Here is a 12,632-nt window from a genome sequence, read left to right as displayed (position 1 = left end):
CTACTTCTTATTTTACTTTTTAATGAAACCATCAATTTTATTCAAATTCTCCAAAATGTATAGTTATTATGCTAATTGTTCTAAAATGTTTTACCTTTATGTGATAGTTTTAATATTTCACCTTCTTTTATAGTTGTTTTTTTTTTTTTTTTTTTTTTTCATTTTTTTTCTATATAGTTCTTCAATAGGAGGCAAAGTCCCAAGTTACAGTTAGGAGCCTCTACTTACTATTCCGATTAAATTTCTTCTCCATATTCATGGTCAGCATTTGGCTTCTTAAATAAAAGGCTCTTGGTCTTTTCAATCACTTGTGTGATATTATCACTTGTGATATGGTATTGTTACTCATAACCTCATGACCTAATTTAGAATCAATCTTGACATCCAGTCTTGCATTTGTAATCAAATTTATAACCTACTTTTCAACTTATTCTGGAGTCATTCTTAGTTTAACTGCCAGCACGTTAATGCTGATACATTGATGGATGTGACACAAGTCTCAAATATGGAGACAGGCGTTTTTGATGAAATCCTCAAGATAAACCACCAAGAAGAAATCATTCATTTGCATTGATCCACATTCCTTCAGCTTTATCTGAGCCCCATGGAAGTTAACATGTAAGCATTCAACAAATTCTATAATTGGGTCTTTATATAAATATGTGCAAGGCTCCTATTGAATAACTTTGACCAGATCTTTTAGCACCTGCCGGTGTTTTCAAACATCTTTGTTTGTTATGACTGCTGTGGTTAAATAGTAGAGAATATGTGGGCACATCATTGGAACTGCACTAAGATACTGTGGCTGGTGAAAGAACTGGTCCATAATGTTACTGTGCTTTGGGGTGATAGAAGAAAACAGACCAATGAATGAACCATATTCACTGCTGAAGAGATTAAAGTGGAGAATTCACAGAATTATTATTTATCTTTTAGCCATGCAGTCTTCCATGACTGCATTCCAAAACTGTATTAAAATTTCTGAGGTCAGTTGTCCCAGCATGAACTCAAAGCATTTCTATCCATTGCTGGAAACAACTCTCTAAAGAAGTAAAGATATTCTGTTGCTCCAGAGTAATTTCCATATTCATATTGGAATTTTGCATACCTAACATGTATCTAAGTATTCCTACCTAAAACCAGGCTTATCTGCCATGTAGTAAAACTATATCCAATCATCCCTGGTTTATTGCATTTGCCTTGTAGTGTCTGGATCTTCAAACATCTTCACAATTGCTTCTGCTGATGCCTGAAGTTGTTTCAGTTGTGAAACAAGGCTGGTTCTTTTTTCTCTCAAAGCATGAGGATATCATCAGAATAAAGGGAATACATCAATAGCAAAGTCTACCATGTTAGTATCACTAAGAAGATCCAATTTCCATTACAATTTTTTTCATTATATATTTTTCTTAACAGAGAGAAACTCAAGCAATGAAAGAACTAGAAGCCGATCCAAAAAGTGTGTGATGTAAGTAATCAAGTCATACTCCACCATCTTGCTGAGGAAAAGGAAATTGTAGGAGTCAATTTTTTAAATTTAAACCCAGTAAGCCAAAGAATTTAGGCCTACTTGTTAGTTCCTGAAATATGGAAAGAAAGCAACCACAATTCATGGTGGTACTCTAGAATTAATATTTCGTTACATGACCTTAAGTAAGTAGTCCAACTCTTCTAGATGATAGTTCCCTAAAACATGAATTGAACTAATTGAAATAAGTAATCTCAATTGTTCGTTCATCTCTGAAGTCTAATAATCCTATGTTTAAAATAAAGGAAGCAAATATATGAGTAGAAAAAAATCATTAGTATTGACACCAGGCAGATCTGGGTTAAAATCCGCATTCAGAATGCTACCTTGCTTGGATGCATCATTTAATCTCTCTGTTTTCAGCCACAATATCACCTCATACATGTTAGAATACTATTATCAGAAAGATAAGGTAAAAAATGCTAGTGAGGATATGGAGAAAAAAGAACCCTTGTGCATTGTTGGTGGGAATATAAATTGGTGCAGCCACTCTAGACCATGTAAGCTTCTCAAAAAAACTAAAACTAGAACTACCATAGGGGCTTCCCAAGTAGCATAGTGGAAAAGAATCTGCCTGCCAATGCAGGAGACACATGAGCTTGTTTGGTCCCTGGGTAAGATCTCCTGGAGTGGGAAATGGAACTCACTCCAGTATTCTTACCTGGAGAATTCCATGGACTGAGGAGCCTGGTGAGCTACAGTCCATGGGGTTTCCAAGAGTCAGATGCAACTGAGCATGCATATATATAACTACCAAATGATCTAGCAATCCACTTCTGAGTATTTACCCAAAGAAAGCAGAAATACTAACTTAAAAAGATATATGCACACCTATATTCACTGCAGCATTATGTACAACAACAAAGGTACATTTAAAACCTAATTGTCCATCAGTGAATGAACGGATAAAGATGTGGTGTACATTTGTATACACTGGAATATTTAGCCAAAAAAAAGAATAAAACCTTTCCATTTGTGACAACATAGGTGCACCCTAAGTGCATTATACTAAGTGAAATAAGTTAGACCAAAAAAAAAAAGACAAATACTGTATGGTCTCACTTACATGTGGAATCTAAAATAAAAAGTAAAGAGGAAAGCTTGCAGAGACAGAGAACAGAGGGGTGGTTGAAATGGATGAAAGGAGTAAAAAGGTACAAACTTCCATTATGAAAGAAGTAAGTCATGGGGATGTAACATACAGCATGGTGACTACAGTTAATAATACTGTATTGCATATTTGAAAGTTGCTAAGAGAGTAGATCTTAAAAGTTCTCATCATAAGAAAAATGTCTGAAGTTGTAACAGATGTTTCCCAGAATTACTGCAGTGATTATTTCTCAATATATACAAACATCAAATCATTATGTTGTATACCTGAAACTAAGATCATGTTGTATGTCAGTTATATATTTATAAAATAAATCATCAACAGTTTTATGTTTATAAAATAAATCAAGTTTTATATTTATAAAATAAATATAAAATGATTATGTATTTATAAAATAAATCATTCAACTTATATGAAAAGTATGACTTCAAGAAATGTCTTCAAAAAAACTATGGAAGCACTATGAGAGGTATTTAACAGGTATATAGAAAAGGAAAAACAGTAAGTAAGATCATAGATTCTCAAGAGTGTCTCTAAAGGATGATAAGTGGTGTATTATTTTCTAGAAATTTCTAAAACAGTGTGGACATAGCAGCTCAAAGTAAATCTTATTTGAATTTTGATTACAACACTGTGCTGCAAGAACATGACATTGGACCACAGCCTTGATATGATATAATGTAACATACATCCTGCCAGGAGAAATATAAATAACCTCAGATATGCAGATGACACCACTCTTATGGCAGAAAGTGAAGAACTAAAGAACCTCTTAATGAAAGTGAAAGAGGAGAGTGAAGAAGTTGGCTTAAAACTCAACATTCAGAAAACTAAAATCATGGCATCAGTCCCATCACTTCATGGCAAATAGATCAGGAAACAGAGGAAACAGAGGCTGACTTTCTTTTGGGGGGCTCCAACATCACTGCAGATGGTGATTGCAGCCATGAAATTAGAAGACACTTACTCCTTGGAAGGAAAGTTATGACCAACCTAGACAGCATATTAAAAAAAGCAGAGACATCACTTTGTCAACGAAGGTCCATCCAGTCAAGGCTATGGTTTTTCCAGTAGTCATGTATGGATGTGAGAGTTGGACTATAAAGAAAGCTGAGTGCCAAAGAATTGATGCTTTTGAACTGTGGTGTTGGAGAAGACTCTTGAGAGTCCCTTGGACTGCAAGGAGATCCAACCAGTCCATCCTAAAGGAGATCAGTCCTGGGTGTTCATTGGAAAGACTGAGGTTGAAACTGAAACTCCAAGACTTTGGCCACCTGATGCAAAGAACTGACTCACTGGAAAAGACCCTCATGCTGGGAAAGATTGAGGACAGGAGGAGAAGGGGATGGCAGAGGATGAGATGGTTGGATGGAATCACTGACTCGATGGACGTGGGTTTGGGTGGACTCTGGGAGTCGGTGATGGACAGGGAGGCCTAGCATGCTGCAGCTTATAGGGTCGCAAAGAGTCGGACAGGACTGAGTGACTGAACTGAACTAAATTGAACTGAACTGAATACACATCTACCAAATGTATATTATACTTTTTAATGAATCTGTTGCTTGGTGACCACATAACAAAATCAGTTCAACTAATCTCAGTCAGTATCTGATCTATCTATAAGTTTGTCTCTTCTGAGCATTAAATAAGATCATGCATTTAAAGCCCTTGCTTATAGTAGCCATTTAATAAGTATCAATAAATAATTAGTATAAAAATAGCACAAACATTCTATTAACATGCAGTTAAAGGTATTTACATGTGGATACCATCATTTCAATTATTTTAACACCCTTGAATTATTAGCTATGTCAAATTAACCTAAAATATTTATGCTTTCTTCAAAAATTGATTAAGTTTATTAAAGATTATTAAATTTTCCAGATTCTATTCCTTTTCATGGGACAAAGGAAAAACACGGCTACCTTAGGATTCGCATTTCCATAGCACTACCATACCTGAAAGTTGGCCAGTGTATCCAAGCATATAATAGCGCAAGCAGTCACAAATCAATCCACTATCTATGTATAGACCCCGGACATTGTTTTTTAGAAATCCCAAGAATATGATAACATCTCTTCAAATATCTTTATCTTCTTAGTATCTGAAATTCTAAAATTTTATCCCTCCTATCATATTCTCCCTCTGATCTTATTCAAATACTCCTGAAAAACATACTTTCAATGTAATCATTGGCCTCTCATACTTATTCTTGTCTACAGTTATGGTTTTGACTAGCTGCTTCCCCTGACACAGACAGCCTCACAATACAGGTGACTTTTCCACTCCTCTTTGGGTACTTATAATGCAATGTAAGCCCATTTGAAATGATTAAACAGCAGTGATACAGCTCACACTATGAACTAAATGCCTTTAATTCTATGTTTTATTATCACATTTTATAAGTAAATACATATGTATATTTTACAGATCTTGAAAAATGCAAATCAAAAAAGTTAAGTATGATCTTTTGCTCAGATATATCCTTTGTAAATAGGATCAAAGAACTCATACCCTGCTATTTCCATATATCAGTAGTATTTTCCCTGAAGTTAAGTGTTTTTATAAGCAACTGTTCTAGTGAATGTGTAGCATTCATCACATGTCTGTGCTATAATTGTTTTCAACAACTCCATTGTTGATGCTAATTTTTCCACATAACAATATATTTATAAATAAACAGTGAGAATTTATGTATTACTTTAAAGTAGCTTCCCAAGAAGGGAATTCTTGATCCAAAGTTAATAAATCTTCTACTTTTACTAAGTGCTTTAATTTGCTTTTCAAGAAGATCGTAGAAGTTAACTTTAAATGAGATAACCATACAAAACCTTTCCAGTAATACTTATTTTTAGTTTAATGGAATATACTTAGTTCATGTTCGTTGAAGAAAAGGTAGAAAATACAGGGGAAAATCAAAAGTTCTACTGAAAAATTTTACCATTCACAATAATATTTGCTCTTGTTTTCATCAGAGCTTTTCTGTGCATATTACACATATTTTTAAAGGACAATAGATAATATACAATTTTGAGCTCTACTTCCTTTTTCATTGTATCAGAAGCATTTTCTAATGTTCAATTCTCTTCTTTTCTTCCCTATCTCAATAGTCACCTCTGTATACACTGTTGCCTTAATCAAAAATTCAGAGGAACCAGTCCAGACACAAGTTTCTCTCTTTTGTCCAACATCAACAGATTACCAATCCCTCACATGCCCTCCCCTAAATAATAACTCACATGAGGTTCAGCTTCCCTCCAACCACATTTCCACTGTTTCTCTCACTTGAGTTATTGCAGGTACTCCCTTTGCCAGGTCTTTTCACCTCCACCCCAGTCATCTTGTATCCCAGTCTCCATGATCCTAGAGAACATTCTAACATTGAGACAAAGCCCTGTTATTCCAAAGATTACAACGATCCGTTTAAGATAAAACCCTCATTTTTCACTGTAACACTGTTCGCTTTCACTACTTTAGTTTCCTCCATCTCTGGACATTATCCCAGGTGTAACTTGCCCTCATGAAATGCCAACCCACTTTTTCTTCCCTGGCTGTGCATTGCTCTCCATGAGTTTGTAAATTTCCTACTAAAAGCCTCTTGTAAGGACTCTGGAGACACACTCTAGCTATACTTTAAGTCCTATCTGTGCCTGCTGTTGACCTTGGGCAATTCACTTAACTGTTATGTATTTCAAGTTTCTCACTTGTAAAAGTAGTCTAGTAACATTGCTTACTCATGGGATAGTGACGAGGATGAAACGAGTTCATAATTGTAAGATGCTTGGAACAGTAACCCACAAAAGTGTTGTGTAAAATGTCTGTTAAATTGAGGCTTTCATATTGCCTGTTATAATGTTTAGCTTGCACAGCCTATTTAACTTTGAGTTTACTCCAAAAGTGTTTTTCTGAAACTACACAGAGATGCCTGCCTCTACTCTTTGACCTTTGTCCTATCTCTCTGCACACAGTATTAAAATTATATGCATTCTTGATTCCCAAAATAGTTGTCTGAGAGAAGAGGTTGTCTTTCTTCATTGTCAGACTCTAGCACAAAGCCTAAGCAAGGCTCTACTACTTGTGGTCCATCACAAGTTTTTCAAATGAACTGGCAATTTTGATGAAGATCTTATTCACTACTTGTTCTTTCCATATACACTATGTTTTCAAGACTCTAGCTAAATAAAAAAATATATTTTAAGGATCAATTCTTACAATAGATTATAAGCATGCAATCTAATTTTAAAAAGAGACTGAGTCAGAATCTACTTTTATTTGGTAAGTTACTATATTATTTTCATGGAGAAAACAAGTAGTACATGCCATAATACTTTAAAAATTAACAAACTACCAGTCATATTTACTAAGATTAAAAGTTGTAGCAATCAGAACTAGGCATGGGAAGAAGATATGAAAGAAAGAAAAGGACATAGGCCTTACTTTTAAAGTAACTTAGAATGCTCTTGATTTTCAGAGCATACATCCACAAGATTATTGAAGCATACTTAAAGATCTGTAATGGATAAAATTCAGAGAACAAGCAAATTAGAACAATGCAGTGTCCATAGATGCAAAGAATACATAAATGGAATAAGTAGGACAGAATCTTTCAACTCAGCAATAAGATATGTCAGATATGACTTTTAATTCAGATTATAGAGGCAGACAATTGTGCAAGGATTTGAAGAGGTTAAAAATAGCTATGAGAGACGAATAGCGCACTCAGTCAAGAAAGTAAAAACAAGACAGATAAACTGAGAAGATTTTTGGAGGATGTAAAGCAATTGGCAGATTCTCTCTGCCTGATATTTCATCAGGAGATGAAATGGGTGAGTATACTACAAAGCTTGGGAGTTTCTTTCCACACATGTCTTTGAGAAAAGGTGAGATAAAGGCATTTTGTAAATGAAGGTGTTGTGAACATACAGATATTCTGTAATACCATTAATGTTATTATGAAATTTATAACAACAATTTTAATAATAGTAATTAACAAAGTAATAGTACTACAACAGATGATAATGATGAAGATGAAAATTACCATTATACTAATGGTAATTAATATAATGGTACATTAGGGAAGATAAGATATAAGGACAAATATAGATATTCTAAATTATGTTATCTACATACATGAAAAGCTGAATACCTGGGTATCTAACATGAACTATACTAAAGAATATGCTGCTACTTTCCAAATAAAAATAAAAAGCTTCAGAGGCAAAACAAATAATTTCCAAAGTCTTTTGGTCTCCAAGTCACTCCTACACAAAAGGAATTTGATGAGTTAAGTGTAAATGCATAAGAAACATGTGGATTACATTTTCTTTAAAAATACACAAGGGTTTAAAAATTAAGGAGAAAAACTGTTTGGCAAAATGTATTTTTCATAAAGCCAAACCAAAAACACTTGAAATAGTTTTAGATTGTAGTATGACCTTCAACACTGTTGTGTTTGTTTATTAGCCTAAAAATGAACACTCTTTTTCAGTAGGAGAAATGAAGCCATAAAATATACACCAAGGTATGAATAAGAATGAATACTTTCTTAAAGATTTTACTGAGTTTTCTTTCAATAATCTCCCATCCAGAGATGTTCAAGCAAATGTCCACCATATGTGTCATACACTGTGTTTATTCCATTATTTCTTCATGATGTTTCTGGGTCACTTATTAGAGGAGACAACATCAGAATATGTGTTTTTTAAAATTGTCAACCTTCCCCTAGTGGTAGGGTTAACTGAATCTTTCTTGTACTCGTCAAACAACTCAAATGTATTCTCAATTTGAGTCATTTTTTAATAATGTGGCCTATTATTTATTCCAATCACTGCCTGTATATTTGTTGGAAAGACATTTCCTAAGATGACACTTTGTTCCTGTAAATAGGCAGAGCTGTTAAGAAACTTGAAGAGCTAGGTTATTTCGAGATTTACTGGTGGATAAGTTCCCTTGTAGCTCAGTCGGTAAAGAATCTGCCTGCAGTGCAGGAGACCCGTGTTCGATCCCTGGGTTGGGAAGATACCCTGGAAAAAGAAATGGCAACCCACTCCAGTATCCTTGCCTGGAAAATCTTATGGACAGAGGAGCCTGGTGGGCTGCAGTCCATGGGGTCGCAAAGAGTCAGGCACGACTGAGCGACTAACACTTACTTACTTACACTTAGGTCAAGATTATAGAACATGTGTTATGACAGGCGATGACCATCTTCATGGCCTGCAACAAGCAGAAAGAACAATTAAACAAAAACAATGAAAAAAATGATGTTTTCATTTTTGTTGTTGCTGCTCTCTTACCTGGTGTTTCTATTCAAGCATTCATGGCATTTCAGCGATTTGGGGTCATTACTTTTTTCTTGCATTATTGGTTTTATAATGAACATTTTGTCATTCTTCAAGTTCTCCCAAGCATCATGTATTGCTTTCATCAATTTTATCTCTTTTATGCCAAACACAGAGTTTTGTCAGTTATTTATTTGCACCTTTCCTCAAACTCACCCTTTCTTTTTTCTTTCCACTGCCAGCTTCCCAAAGGAGGCCCTTATCTATCACTAACCCACAGTTACCAAAAGGAAGAAATCATCCGTATCTCTTCCATTTCAAGTATGAACTCACAGCCTGCTGGCTGCAACATAGGGGATGGGCACTACCTCTACATTTCTGGGCTGCTTTGATAATACTGTTGATTCTACTGCCTTTCTACTTAATAATCTTTGAAAACATCCTGTTGCTTGAAAATTAAAATTTTAGTCCAGAATACTAGAAAACATTTAGTCAACGCATATATGTTGAAAGAATTCAAGTACTCTTCTCATTTTTAGCTGTCAAAAATCTATCTCCAAACTACCTCTACTACTTTTTGCAGCACCCAACCTCTGTGATAGGCAGAATGGCTCTCCAAAGATATCCATCCCTTGATCATTTGAAAATATGCATATGTTATGCTACACAACAAAATAAATTGTGTAAATTTAAATTAAGGTTACAGACTTTACAATAGGGAGTGTAATATGGATTATCCAGGTGTGCTCAATATAATCACATGAGCACTTGCAAGCAGAGAATATTTTCTGAATGGAGGCAGAAAAAAAAATGCGGAAGAAGGGAAAACAAGATATATGTGACAGAAGGGAAAATCAAAGAGATTCCAAACGTGAGCCAATCTGATGTGCCCTTGCTGATTCTGAGATGCAGGAACCCATACGGAAGGACCTAGGAGCGACTAGGAGCTAATGACAGACACCAGCATACAGCTAGCAATGAAATACAGAGCCTCAGTCCTACAACTACAAGGAACTAGATTCTTCCAAAAATGTGAATGAGTTTGGAAGCAGTTTCTTCAAGGGCCTCTTAATAAAGAGGCCTAGTTGAACAGCATATTTATTTCAGAGCAGAGAAACTAGCCAAGCAACAGGACTGTAAGATAATAGAGTTGCCTGGTCTTAAGCTAAGTTTTTGTAATTTGTTATAGAAGCAACAGAAAATGAATACACTCTCAAATAAGTTGTCCATAAGTTATACTCATGTGTGCCATTGCTTCCACCTCTGATTGGCACACTGCTTACTTATGATAATAACACACCTTTCATATAAATTCCCAAACAAACTGTAACCCACAGAAACTTCAAACCAAAACTGTGCTGGGTTCCTCACAGCAAAATATTTTAATTAGTTAAGGTTTGTAAAATAAAATGCTTAGGAAGATCTGTTTGGTTTAATTAAAAGAAAAATATTCCTTTTGGATCACTTGATATTATATATGACTTTCTCATTTGATTTATGGCTATAATCATTTAACAGGGGAAAAATATTAAGCCAGAGCCTAGCAAACCTAAATATGCATATATCGCAACTAGAGATCCTGTTAAATGCAGATTCTGATTCAGTAGGTGGGGTGGGGCTGGAGATTCTTCATTTCTTATGAGCTTTAGTCATATTCTGTCACTTTTTGTGTGATCTTGTGTACATTATTTCAGGATAGGAACCTAAATGTTCTCATCTATAAAATGGATATATTGAGTAAAAATGTGATCATGAATATAAGTGAAATGCTTCTTTTTGTGTCCCGTGACACATCCCCTCAGACCACTGTAAACTAAGTTGCTTTTTTCGTAGAGTTCATCACACTTAAAACATCCAATATGAAACACCAGCCATATTTCTCTGCTATTCTGTTATAGCAATTCAGGCACTATCCTCAAAGCAGTCCAGAAATGCAGAGTCAGTGAATCCATCAATCAGTGGAGCTAGGGGGTAGTGACAAGGTCTCAGCCTCTGGCACGTCATTCAACAAGTACATTCAATACAGATTCTTAGAGAGACTGAAGCCCACAGAGGGATTAAGTGCCAATTGCTCTCAGTGAGAACAAATAGTTTCCTTTCCTGTGTCGCTGATACTTATCTCTTTATTTCTGCTTCTGGGTATCACCTTCCAAACAAGCTTCATTTTAATATGTCCTTATCTTAAGTTTTGCTTTGGGCAGCAGGATCACTCATTCAGTTCAGTTCAGTTCAGTGGCTCAGTCATGTCCGACTCTTTGTGACCCCATGAACTACAGTATGCCAGGCCTTCCTGTCCATCACCAACTCCCGGAGTCCACCAAAACCCATGTCCATCAAGTCAGTTATACCATCCAACCATCTCATCCTCTGTCGTCCCCTTGTCCTCCTGCCCTCAATCTTTCCCAGCATCAGGGTCTTTTCAAATGAGTCAGATCTTCACATCAGGTGGCCAAAGTCTTGGAGTTTCAGTTTCAACATCAGTCCTTCCAATGAACACCCAGGACTGATCTCCTTTAGGATGCACTGGTTGGATCTCCTGGCAGTCCAAGGGACTCTCAAGAGTCTTCTCCAACACCACAGTTCAAAAGCATCAATTCTTTGATGCTCAGCTTTCTTTATAGTCCAAATCTCACATCCATACATGACTACTGGAAAAATCATAGCCTTGACTAGACGGACCTTCGTTGACAAAGTGATGTTTTTGCTTTTTTTTTTTTGATTAGTTGGAGGCTAATTACTTCACAAAATTTCAGTGGGTTTTGTCATACATTGATATGAATCAGCCATAGAGTTACACGTATTCCCCATCCCGATCCCCCCTCCCACCTCCCTCTCCACCCGACTCCTCTGGGTCCTCCCAGTGCACCAGGCCCGAGCACTTGTCTCATGCATCCCACCTGGGCTGGTGATCTGTTTCACCATAGATAACATACATACTGCTCTTTCGAAACATCCCACCCTCACCTTCTCCCACAGAGTTCAAAAGTCTGTTCTGTACTTCTGTGTCTCTTTTTCTGTTTTGCATATAAGGTTATCGTTACCATCTTTCTAAATTCCATATATATGTGTTAGTATGCTGTAATGTTCTTTATCTTTCTGGCTTACTTCACTCTGTATAATGGGCTCCAGTTTCATCCATCTCATTAGAACTGATTCAAATGAATTCTTTTTAATGGCTGAGTAATATTCCATGGTGTATATGTACCACAGCTTCCTTATCCATTCGTCTGCTGATGGGCATCTAGGTTGCTTCCATGTCCTGGCTATTATAAACAGTGCTGCGATGAACATTGGGGTGCACGTGTCTCTTTCAGATCTGGTTTCCTCGGTGTGTATGCCCAGAAATGGGATTGCTGGGTCATATGGCAGTTCTATTTCCAGTTTTTTAAGGAATCTCCACACTGTTCTCCATAGTGGCTGTACTAGTTTGCATTCCCACCAACAGTGTAAGAGGGTTCCCTTTTCTCCACACCCTCTCCAGCATTTATTGCTTGTAGACTTTTGGATAGCAGTCATCCTGACTGGCGTGTAATGGTACCTCATTGTGGTTTTGATTTGCATTTCTCTAATAATGAGTGATGTTGAGCATCTTTTCATGTGTTAGCCATCTGTATGTCTTCTTTGGAGAAATGTCTGTTTAGTTCTTTGGCCCATTTTTTGATTGGGTCATTTATTTTTCTGGAATTGAGCTTCAGGAGTTGCTTGTATATTTTTG

General features: G+C 36.1%; 1 pseudogene; it reads right to left on the bottom strand.

The window, feature by feature from the left end:
- Positions 1-220: 220 nt before the first annotated feature.
- LOC136152332 (eukaryotic translation initiation factor 3 subunit E pseudogene) lies at positions 221-1,495 on the bottom strand (annotated as a pseudogene).
- Positions 1,496-12,632: the final 11,137 nt, after the last annotated feature.

The sequence above is a fragment of the Muntiacus reevesi genome, chromosome 21 (genome assembly GCF_963930625.1).
Source record: "Muntiacus reevesi chromosome 21, mMunRee1.1, whole genome shotgun sequence".
NCBI lineage: Eukaryota > Metazoa > Chordata > Mammalia > Artiodactyla > Cervidae > Muntiacus > Muntiacus reevesi.
The sequence above is the reverse complement of the archived record's forward strand: the minus strand, read 5'-3'. Positions and strand labels throughout refer to the sequence as shown.